This window comes from Arachis hypogaea, chromosome 16 (genome assembly GCF_003086295.3).
Source record: "Arachis hypogaea cultivar Tifrunner chromosome 16, arahy.Tifrunner.gnm2.J5K5, whole genome shotgun sequence".
NCBI classification, from domain to species: Eukaryota; Viridiplantae; Streptophyta; class Magnoliopsida; order Fabales; family Fabaceae; genus Arachis; species Arachis hypogaea.
The window spans coordinates 14,450,636-14,462,234 of NC_092051.1; the positions used below are offsets into that span (position 1 = coordinate 14,450,636).

An 11,599-nucleotide genomic window follows, 5' to 3' on the forward strand; every position below is an offset into this window, starting at 1 on the left:
TTCGAAAAAAATTAAAGGAAAATACAAAAAAAATCATAAAATCATAAAAATAAAAAATATTTCATGTTTCTTGTTTGAGTCTTGAGTCAAGTTGAAAGTTTGGTGTCAATTGCATATTCATCTTGCATGTTTCGAAAAATTCATGCATTCATAGTGTTCTTCATGATCTTCAAGTTGTTCTTGGTAAGTCTTCTTGTTTGATCTTGATGTTTTCTTGTTTTGCATCTTTTCTTGTTTTTCATGTGCATTTTTGCATTCATAGTGTCTAAACATGAAAGATTTCTAAGTTTGGTGTCTTGCATGTTTTCTTTGCATATAAAAATTTTCAAAAATAAGTCTTGATGTTCATCATGACATTCAAAGTGTTCTTGGTGTTCATCTTGACATTCATAGTGTTCTTGCATGCATTCATTGTTTTGATGCAAAAAGAAAAGAGAAAAACATGAAAATGATGTTTTAATTTTTTCTCTCTCATCATTAAAAATTCAAAAATAAAAAAAAATATCTTTCCCTCTTTTCTCTCATAAATTCGAAAATTTGAGTTGACTTTTTCAAAAATTTTTAAAATCTAGTTGTTTCTTATGAGTCAAATCAATTTTTCAATTTAAAAATCTTATCTTTTTCAAAATCTTTTTCAAAAATCATATCTTTTTCACTCTTCTTAGTTATTTTCGAAAATTTTAAAAATATTTTTCAAAAATATTTTTCTTATCTTTATCTCCTAATTTTCGAAAATAACATCATCAATTAATGTTTTAATTCAAAAATTTCAAGTTTGTTACTTACTTGTTAAGAAAGATTCAAACTTTAAGTTCTAGAATCATATCTTGTGATTTCTTGTGAATCAAGTCATTAATTGTGATTTTAAAAAATCAAATCTTTTTCAAAACTAATTTCAATCATATATTTTCAAAAATATCTTCTTATCTTTTCAAAATTGGTTTTCAAATTTGTTTCAACTAACCAACTAACTTTTTGTTTGTTTCTTATCTTTTTCAAAACTACCTAACTAATCCTCTCTCTCTAATTTTCGAAAATATCTTCCTTCTTTTTCAAAAATTCTTTTTAATTAAATAATTATTTTAATTTTTGATTTTAATTTTCGAAAATTACTAACCTTTTTCAAAAACTATTTTCGAAAATCACTAACCCTTTTTCAAAAATAATTTTCGAAAATCCTTCTCCCTCATCTCCTTCTAATTATTTATTCATCTACTAACACTTCTCTTCATCTCACATCACTGCTCCTATCCTTACCTTTGTGTTTGGATTCTTCATTCTTCTTCACCCCTATTCCTTTTCTTCTTCTACTAACAATAAGGAACCTCTTTACTGTGACATAGAGGATTCCTCTTCTTTTCTTGTTCTCTTCTCTTTCTTATGAGCAGGAACAAGGAAAAAGGCATTCTTGTTGAAGCTGATCCAGAACCTGAAAGGACTCTGAAGAGGAAACTAAGAGAAGCTAAATTACAACAATCCAGAGACAACCTTATTGAAAATTTCGAACAAGTAAAGGAGATGGCAGCCGAACCCAACAACAATAATGCAAGGAGAATGCTTGGTGACCTTACTGCACCAAATTCCAATTTACATGGAAGAAGCATCTCCATTCCTGCCATTGGAGCAAACAACTTTGAGCTGAAACCTCAATTAGTTTCTCTGATGCAGCAGAATTGCAAGTTTCATGGACTTCCATATGAAGATCCTTTTCAGTTCTTAACTGAATTCTTGCAGATATGTGATACTGTTAAGACTAATGGAGTAGATCCTGAAGTCTACAGGATCATGCTTTTCCCTTTTGCTGTAAGAGACAGAGCTAGAGTGTGGTTGGACTCTCAACCCAGAGATAGCCTGAACTCTTGGGATAAGCTGGTCACGGCTTTCTTAGCCAAATTCTTTCCTCCTCAAAAGCTGAGCAAGCTTAGAGTGGATGTTCAGACCTTCAGACAGAAGGAAGGTGAATCCCTCTATGAAGCTTGGGAGAGATACAAGCAACTGACCAAAAAGTGTCCTTCTGACATGCTTTCAGAATGGACCATCCTGGATATATTCTATGATGGTCTTTCTGAACTAGCTAAGATGTCATTGGATACTTCTGCAGGTGGATCCATTCACCTAAAGAAAATGCCTGCAGAAGCTCAAGAACTCATTGACATGGTTGCTAATAACCAGTTCATGTACACTTCTGAGAGGAATCCTATGAGTAATGGGACACCTATGAAGAAGGGAGTTCTTGAAATTGATACTCTGAATGCCATATTAGCTCAGAACAAAATATTGACTCAGCAAGTCAATATGATTTCTCAGAGTCTGAATGGAATGCAAGCTGCATCCAACAGTACTCAAGAGGCATCTTCTGAAGAAGAAGCTTATGATCCTGAAAACCCTGCAATAGCAGAGGTAAATTATATGGGTGAACCTTATGGAAACACCTATAACCCATCATGGAGAAATCATCCAAATTTCTCATGGAAGGATCAAAAGCCTCAACAAGGCTTTAATAATGGTGGAAGAAACAGGTTTAACAATAGTAAACCTTTTCCATCATCCACTCAGCAACAAACAGAGAACTCTGAACAAAATACCTCTAATTTAGCAAACTTAGTCTCTGATCTATCTAAGGCCACTGTGAGTTTCATGAATGAAACAAGGTCATCCATTAGAAATTTGGAGGCACAAGTGGGCCAGCTGAGTAAAAGGATCACTGAAATCCCTCCTAGTACTCTCCCAAGCAATACAGAAGAAAATCCAAAAGGAGAGTGCAAGGCCATTGAATTAATCACCATGGCCGAACCTGTGAAGAAAGGAGAGGACGTGAATCCCAAGGAGGAAGACCTCCTGGGACGTCCAGTGATCAATAAGGAGTTTCCCTCTGAGGAACCAAAGGAATCTGAGACTCATCTAGAGACCATAGAAATTCCATTGACCTCCTTATGCCATTCATGAGCTCTGATGAGTATTCCTCTTCTGAAAAGAATGAGGATGTTACTGAAGAGCAAGCTGCCAAGTTTTTTGGTGCAATCATGAAGCTGAATGCCAAATTATTTGGTATTGAAACTTGGGAAGATGAACATCCCTTGTTCACCAATGAACTAAGTGATCTGGATCAACTGACATTGCCTCAGAAGAAATAGGATCCTGGAAAATTCGTAATACCTTGTACCATAGGCAACGTAATCTTTGAAAAGGCTCTGTGTGACCTTGGTTCAGGGATAAACCTCATGCCCCTCTCCATAATAGAGAAACTGGGAATCTATGGGGTGCAAGCCACTAAAATCTCATTAGAGATGGCAGACAATTCAAGAAAATAGGCTTATGGACAAGTAGAGGACGTGTTAGTAAAGGTTGAAGGCCTTTACATCCCTGCTGATTTCATAGTCCTAGATACTGGGAAGGATGAGGATGAATTCATCATCCTTGGAAGACCCTTCCTAGCCACAGCAAGAGCTGTGATTGATGTGGATAGAGGAGAATTGATCCTTCAATTAAATGAGGACAACCTTGTGTTTAAAACTCAAGGATCTCTCTCTGTACCCATGGAGAGGAAGCATAAAAAGCTTCTCTCACTGCAGAGTCAACCAAAACCCCCACAGTCAAACTCTAAGTTTGGTGTTGGGAGGCCACAACCAAATTCTAAGTTTGGTGTTGAACTCCTATATCCAAACTCTAAGTTTGGTGTTGGGAAGTCTCAACAATGCTATGAACATCTGTGAGGCTCCATGAGAGCCCACTGTCAAGCTATTGACATTAAAGAAGCGCTTGTTGGGAGGCAACTCAATTTTTATTTATCTAATTTTATTTTCATGGTTTTTCATGTTTTATTAGGTTCATGATCATGTGGAGTCACAAAATAAATATAAAAATTGAAAACGGAATCAAAAACAGCAGAAGAAAAATCACACCCTGGAGGAGGATCTCACTGGCGTTTAAACGCCAGTAAGAAGCATCTGGCTGGAGTTCAACGCCAGAATAGAGCATGGTTCTGGCGCTGAACGCCCAAAATGGGCAGCATTTGGGCGTTTGAACGCCAGAATTGCACCCTGGAGAAGAGCTGGCGCTGAACGCCCAGAACAAGCATGGTTCTGGCGTTCAACGCCAGAAATGGGCAACAAATGGGCGTTCAACGCCCAGAACAAGCACCAATCTGGCGCTGAACGCCCAGAGTTGTGTGCAAAGGCATTTTACATGCCTAATGGGTGCAGGGATGTAAATTCTTGACACCTCAGGATCTGTGGACACCACAGGATCATCTCAGGATCTGTGAATCTCATAGGATCCCCACCCACCTCACCCTCTTTCTCTCCATTCATGGTCATCCCTTCTGTTTTCCATTCACCATTCACATCCATACACACATCCCTCCATCTCCTCCATATCTTCTTCTTCTTCATCTATTCTTTCTTCTCTTGCTCGAGGGCGAGCAATATTCTAAGTTTGGTGTGGTAAAAGCATAAACTTTTTGTTTTTCTATTACCATTAATGGCACCTAAGGCCAGAGAAACCTCAAGAAAGAGGAAAGGAAAGACAATTGCTTCCACCTCTGAGCCATGGGAGATGGAAAGATTCATCTCACAAGCCCATCACTAAGAAAAGGATGGAGCAAACAAGAGAGCACATTCATGGATCTCAACAGGCACATGAAGAAGCTCATCATCAAGAAACCCCTGAGATACCTCAAGGGATGCACTTTCCTCCACAGAATTGTTGGGAGCAAATCAACACCTCCTTAGGAGAATTAAGTTCCAACATGGGACAATTAAGGGTGGAACATCAAGAGCACTCCATCATCCTTCATGAAATTAGAGAAGATCAAAAAGCAATGAGGGAGGAGCAACAAAGACAAGGAAGAGACATAGAAGAGCTCAAGGACATCATTGGTTCCTCAAGAAGGAAATGCCACCATCACTAAGGTGGACTCATTCCTTGTTCTTACATTCTCTGTTTTTCATTTTCTCTATGTTAAGTGCTTATCTGTGTTTATGTCTTATTACATGATCATTAGTAGTTAGTAACTATGTCTTAAAGCTATGAATGTCCTATGAATCCATCACCTCTCTTAAATGAAAAATGTTTTAATTCAAAAGAACAAGAAGTACATGAGTTTCAAATTTATCCTTGAACTTAGTTTAATTATATTGATATGGTGACAATGCTTCTTGTTTTCTGAATGAATGCCTGAACAGTGCATATGTCTTTTGAAGTTGTTGTTTAAGAATGTTAAATATGTTGGCTCTTGAAAGAATGATGACAAGGAGACATGTTATTTGATAATCTGAAAAATAAAAAAAAATGATTCTTGAAGCAAGAAAAAGCAGCAAAGAACAAAGCTTGCAGAAAAAAAATAGGGAAAAAAATAGAAAGAAAAAGAAAAAGCAAGCAGAAAAAGTCAAAAGCTCTTAAAACCAAGAGGCAAGAGCAAAAAGCCAGTAACCCTTAAAACCAAAAGGCAAGGGTAATAAAAAAAGGATCCCAAGGCTTTGAGCATCAGTGGATAGGAGGGCCTAAAGGAATAAAATCCTGGCCTAAGCGGCTAAACCAAGCTGTCCCTAACCATGTGCTTGTGGCGTGAAGGTGTCAAGTGAAAACTTGAGACTGAGCGGTTAAAGTCAAGGTCCAAAGCAAAAGAAGAGTGTGCTTAAGAACCCTGGACACCTCTAATTGGGGACTTTAGCAAAGCTGAGTCACAATCTGAAAAGGTTCACCCAATTATGTGTCTGTGGCATTTATGTATCCGGTGGTAATACTGGAAAACAAAGTGCTTAGGGCCACGGCCAAGACTCATAAAATAGCTGTGTTCAAGAATCATCATACTGAACTAGGAGAGTCAATAACACTATCTGAACTCTGAGTTCCTATAGATGCCAATCATTCTGAACCTCAATGGATAAAGTGAGATGCCAAAACTATTCAAGAGGCAAAAAGCTACAAGTCCCGCTCATCTTATTGGAGCTATGTTTCATTGATAGTTTGGAATTTATAGTATATTCTCTTCTTTTTATCCTATTTGATTTTCAGTTGCTTGGGGACAAGCAACAATTTAAGTTTGGTGTTGTGATGAGCGGATAATTTATACGCTTTTTGGCATTGTTTTTAGTATGTTTTTAGTAGAATCTAATTACTTTTAGGGATGTTTTCATTAGTTTTTATGCTAAATTCACATTTCTGGACTTTACTATGAGTTTGTGTGTTTTTCGATGATTTCAGGTATTTTCTGACTGAAATTGAGGGACTTGAGCAAAAATCAGATTCAGAGGTAGAAGAAGGACTGCTGATGCTATTGGATTCTGACCTCCCTGCACTCAAAGTAGATTTTATGGAGATACAGAATTTAAAATGGCGCGCTTCCAATTGCGTTGGAAAGTAGACATCCAGGGCTTTCCAGCAATGTTTAATAGTCCATACTTTGAACAAGTTTAGACGACGTAAAAGGGCGTTGAACGCCAGTTCTACGCTGCTGTCTGGAGTTAAACGCCAGAAACAAGTCACAAACCAGAGTTGAACGCCAGAAATACGTTACAACCTAGCGTTCAACTCCAGAAAGAGCCTCTGCACGTGTAACATTCAAGATCAGCCCAAGCACACACCAAGTGGGCCCCGGAAGTAGATTTATGCATCAATTACTTACTTCTGTAAACCCTAGTAGCTAGTTTATTATAAATAGGACTTTTTACTATTGTATTAGACATCTTTGGACGCCTGGTCCTTAGATCAGAGGGGCTGGCCATTCGGCCATGCCTGGACCTTTCACCTATGTATTTTCAACGGTAGAGTTTCTACACTCCATAGATTAAGGTGTGGAGCTCTGCTGTTCCTCAAGAATTAATGCAAAGTACTACTGTTTTTCTATTCAATTCAACTTATTCCGCTTCTAAGATATTCATTCGCACTTCAACCTGAATGTGATGAACGTGACAATCATCATCATTACCTATGAACGCGTGCCTGACAACCACTTTCGTTCTACCTTAGATTGAATGAGTATCTCTTGGATCTCTTAATCAGAATCTTCGTGGTGTAAGCTAGATTGATGGCGGCATTCATGAGAATCCGGAAAGTCTAAACCTTGTCTGTGGTATTCCGTGTAGGATTCAGGGATTGAATGACTGTGACGAGCTTCAAACTCGCGAGCGCTGGGCGTAGTGACAGACGCAAAAGGAGGGTGAATCCTATTCCAGTATGATCGAGAACCTCAGATGATTAGCCGTGCTGTGACAGAGCATTTGGACCATTTTCACAAGAGGATAGGATGTAGCCATTGACAACGGTGATGCCCTTACATAAAGCCAGCCATGGAAAGGAGTAAGATTGATTGGATGAAGACAGCAGGAAAGCAAAGGTTCAGAGGAACGAATGCATCTCTATACGCTTATCTGAAATTCTAATCAATGAATTACATAAGTATTTCTATCCTTATTTTATGTTTACTTCTTATTTAATTTTCAAAAACTCCATAACCTTTTGATATCCGCCTGACTGAGATTTACAAGGTGACCATAACTTGCTTCATACCAACAATCTCCGTGGGATCGACCCTTACTCGCGTAAGGTTTATTACTTGGACGACCCAGTGCACTTGCTGGTTAGTTGTGCGAAGTTGTGATAAAAAGTTGAAATTACAATTGAGCGTACCATGTTGATGGCGCCATTGATGATCACAATTTCGTGCACCACCGACCTTGCAGAAAGATGCCACAGAATTTGTGAAAAAATGCCAACTATGCCAGATGCATGCAAATTTCCACGTGGCTCCCCCCGAGGAGCTAATCAGTATAACTTCTCCATGGCCCTTTGCAAAATGGGGGATGGACCTATTAGGACCTTTTCCTCAGGCCCCAGGACAAGTTAAATACTTAATTGCGGGAATAGACTACTTCACAAAGTGGATAGAAGCAGAACCATTGGCCACCATCACCGCCCAGAGAAGTCGGAAATTCCTCTACAAAAATATCATCACAAGGTATGTGATACCTCACTCCATTACTACAGATAATGAAACCCAGTTCACCGACTCTACTTTCAGAAGCCTAGTAGCCAGTATGAAAATAAAACACCAGTTCACCTCGGTGGAGCATCCACAAGCAAATGGACAAGCGGAGGCAGCTAACAAAATCATACTGGCGGGACTAAAGAAAAGACTATAAGATGCAAAAGGAGCCTGGACAGAGGAGCTCCCCCAAGTGTTGTGGGCTTATCGGATGACACCCCAATCTGCCACTGGAGAAACACCCTTTCGACTTGTCTATGGTGTAGAAGCTATGATACCAGTGGAAATCAACGAGCAAAGCCCAAGAGTGATTCTCCATGATGAAATCGGGAACATACAGGGGCACAAAGAGGAGCTGGAATTGCTCCCCGAAGTCCGAGAACAAGCCCAGATAAGAGAAGCAGCGCTGAAGCAAAGGATGACTACCAGGTACAACAAAAAAGTCATTCGAAGAAGTTTCGCCCTAAACGATATGGTCTTGATCAGAAACGATATAGGGGTCAACAAATCGGGGGAAGAAAAACTCGCTGCCAACTGGAAAGGGCCCTACAAAGTTAGCGAGGTCTTAGGAAAAGGTTATTATAAGGTGACCGACTTAAACGGCACCGAGCTACCAAAGTCGTGGCATGCTTGTAACATGAAAAGGTACTATAGCTAAAAGCGAACTCTACTCCATGATGTACTCTTTTTCCAACTTCACGATTTTTTCCCAAAAATTAAAGGGTTTTTTCTGAAGAAGGGTTTTTAACGAGGCATCATAGTAGAGGTTAAGGGGGGAATAGATCATTAAACCCTTAGTAGCCGTAAAGTACCTTCCAAATAAATAAAGATCTTTTTTACAAATATCTCTTATAAATTCCTTCTCGTTTACTTTTCTACGAAACGCGCCGACTTAAGCTCGACAAAACGTGAAAATCCCATGAACCGACCTAGATGGTCGTCAGGATAAAACGACGAGATACAAGTCGGTGTAAAGAGGTTATAAAAGTTGATCGTGAGAAACTCAGAAACATTCCGACTTATAAGTCGAAATGAAAAAACCGAGTAGAAAAGAAAATGCATTGCAAAAATAACCTAAGTCATAAGAATTCAATAAAACAAAGTTGAGTACAAGGAATAACAAAAAAGGGATCGAAAAATCCTAGAAAAAGCTTAAAAACTGTCCTAAAGTCCTTAAAGCGAAAAGGCTCAGGAAAACAGACAAGCCAAAGGAAAGGTTTTTCAGAAAAGATCAAGGGGACTTTGAAAAATCAAAATCAGAAAAGCATGCACACAAAAAGGTAGCTGAAACCCTTATACCAAAAAGGGTATTTTTGTTAAAATAGAACCCTTATCCAAAAAAAGGGCAATTATAAATATTTTTGTTTACGGCCATAAAAGGCCAATGTCAACACACCACCACCACAAATATAAAGAGTTTAAAAAAGGGGGACCCGCAGGCCGGGCCCCCATATAGCCAACAAATAACAAAATTCTTAAAGAGCATCACCACCAGGACCAAAGGGAGTAGTCGGATCACCACCAGAGTCGGGAAGAGAAGTCGGAGCACTATCAGGACCAGGGAGATAAGTGTCCATAGGAGTTGGAGAAGAGGTGCCGTGAGGTCTTGAGGAACTCGGAATATCCTTTTGACGAGGAGGGGACTCAATGATTCTCTACCCCCGAGTCTTCAAATCTGACTCGGTAACGACCTCGGGAGCTGGGGGATAAACTATGGCACCATCAATAACGACCTTGTCAGGATCCAAAGGAGAGAGATCCAGGTCGGGAGCAAGGACTCCGACCTGCTCCTTAAAAATCCTCCAGGCCTCCTCGGCCCCCTCAGCAATAAAGTCCTCCAACTCGACATAGGCAGTCCGAGAGTTCAACAAATCCCTCCTTACAGCCACAAGGTCCTCAAATAAACTCTGATAACTCTCCTGCACCTTCTTTCTCAAGCCCTCCTCCATGTTACATTGGGCTTGTAACTTGCTCTCCTTCTCTCGGAGGACATCCCTCTCCTCCTTCAATTTGGCGATCTCCTTCTTCAACTCCTTCTCATGTTCCTGATATATGAGAAGCCTTCCCTCCAACTCTTCAACCCTAGAGGTTGAACCTAGAGAGCTAAGAGGCGTCTTCTCAAAAATATCGAGGAACTTGGCACAGATCCCCGCCGCCCTGATGCTCTCCTCAGCCAGAATAGTGAGGTGGTTCCAAATAGAAACATCATCCATACCTATACGGGTATGGGGGTAGATGAATTTTCGGATAAATGCAGGAGCATCCACCTTAGCCTCACCTTCAAAAGAAGAGCCAGACTCTAAAGCCTTACGCTTCTTCTTTTCTGGCTCAGGGGAAGGTCGGGGAGGAGGGGACGGCTGAGAAGAAGCCGAAGAAGAAATAATAATGGGTTGAGAAGGAGTCCCCAAATTTCGGGAAGAAGGGGGAGGAAGAGGAAGAGGAGAGCTAGTTACCCTGGCACCACCGGTTCTGGCGCGAGACCTCGCCTTGGCCTCCTGGACTCTCTGGTAAGACTCATTGGAATTCTTCCTCGCCATCTTTGTAAAAGAAAACAATTAGTGAAACAAGTTGGTAAACTTCAAGTCGGTAGAAACAAGTCGGAAACAAAGTAGATAAAAGCTACCTAGTTGTGTCTGGACAAAAGACGACGACCCCTGGAGAAATTTTTTGGTATCCAGATATGGGGCTCTCCCCCATACTTCTCAGAGGAACCCTACAATGGCTGCCTCCACCTCATCCAGATCCTCTAAACCATATTTTTCACAGGGGGAAGCCTCTAACCAGTATAAGGGAAAGCGAGGAGAAGAATTCTCATCCAAGAAAAAAGGGTGGTGACCCTCTACGGCTTGAACTTTGAAAAAATAATTTTTGAAGTCATGGAAAGATTCATCAAAAAGGGTAAAAATCCTCCGACCTTGTATAGCTCGAAAGGACACCCATTGTTGCTTATTATTCTGCCCACTGAAGGGCTTGGTCATGTGGAAAAGAAAGAAAAAAAATCCTCAAAGAAGTCGGAAATTCCAAGGCATGGCTGATAAACTGATAAATTTTCAGAAAACCCCAGGAATTGGGGTGAAGCTGGGTAGGTGCAACACGGCAGTGACGTAAAACAGCAATCTCAAAATCAGAGAAAGGGAGAAAAACGCCCAGGCGGGTGATCATGCTCTCGTACATATAAAAGAAATGAGGGGCTGCCTCTGAAGCCCTCCCAAAGCAAACCCGGTCTTCCGGACCCGGGGCAAGCAGTTCATACTTTGGCTCATCCTCATCAGAGGTGCAGAGCCGGTGACGAGTGCGAAGGTCAGTGATAAAATCAGTATCAACCAGAGGTTCCTCTCCTAAGACCGTGACATCGACCCACTGAGCAAGAATTTCTATGGAAGTCATTTTTCTTTTCCTAAAAAGGATTAGCGAAACCTACAAAGGAAAAAGGAAAAAGATCACGAACAGGGTCTCTAAGGGGATACAGAATCAAACAAAAGGCCTACGAAGTCAACTCCTCTCTCTAAAGTAAAGGCATGCAAACAGAAGCATTTCATAAAAGAGACAAGGAGAAAAAGACTAACATTTGCCTGGTAATAAGGTAGAGGAAAATGAAAGCCTTCAAACGAGGAA

At 40.2% G+C, this 11,599-nt stretch overlaps 1 non-coding gene across 1 annotated transcript; it reads right to left on the reverse strand.

The window, feature by feature from the left end:
- Window positions 1–1,917: 1,917 nt before the first annotated feature.
- Window positions 1,918–2,025, reverse strand: LOC112761133 (small nucleolar RNA R71). Its single transcript, XR_003181542.1, has one exon. It is a non-coding gene; the product is annotated as a small nucleolar RNA R71 (small nucleolar RNA).
- Between the last annotated feature and the right edge of the window lie 9,574 nt (window positions 2,026–11,599).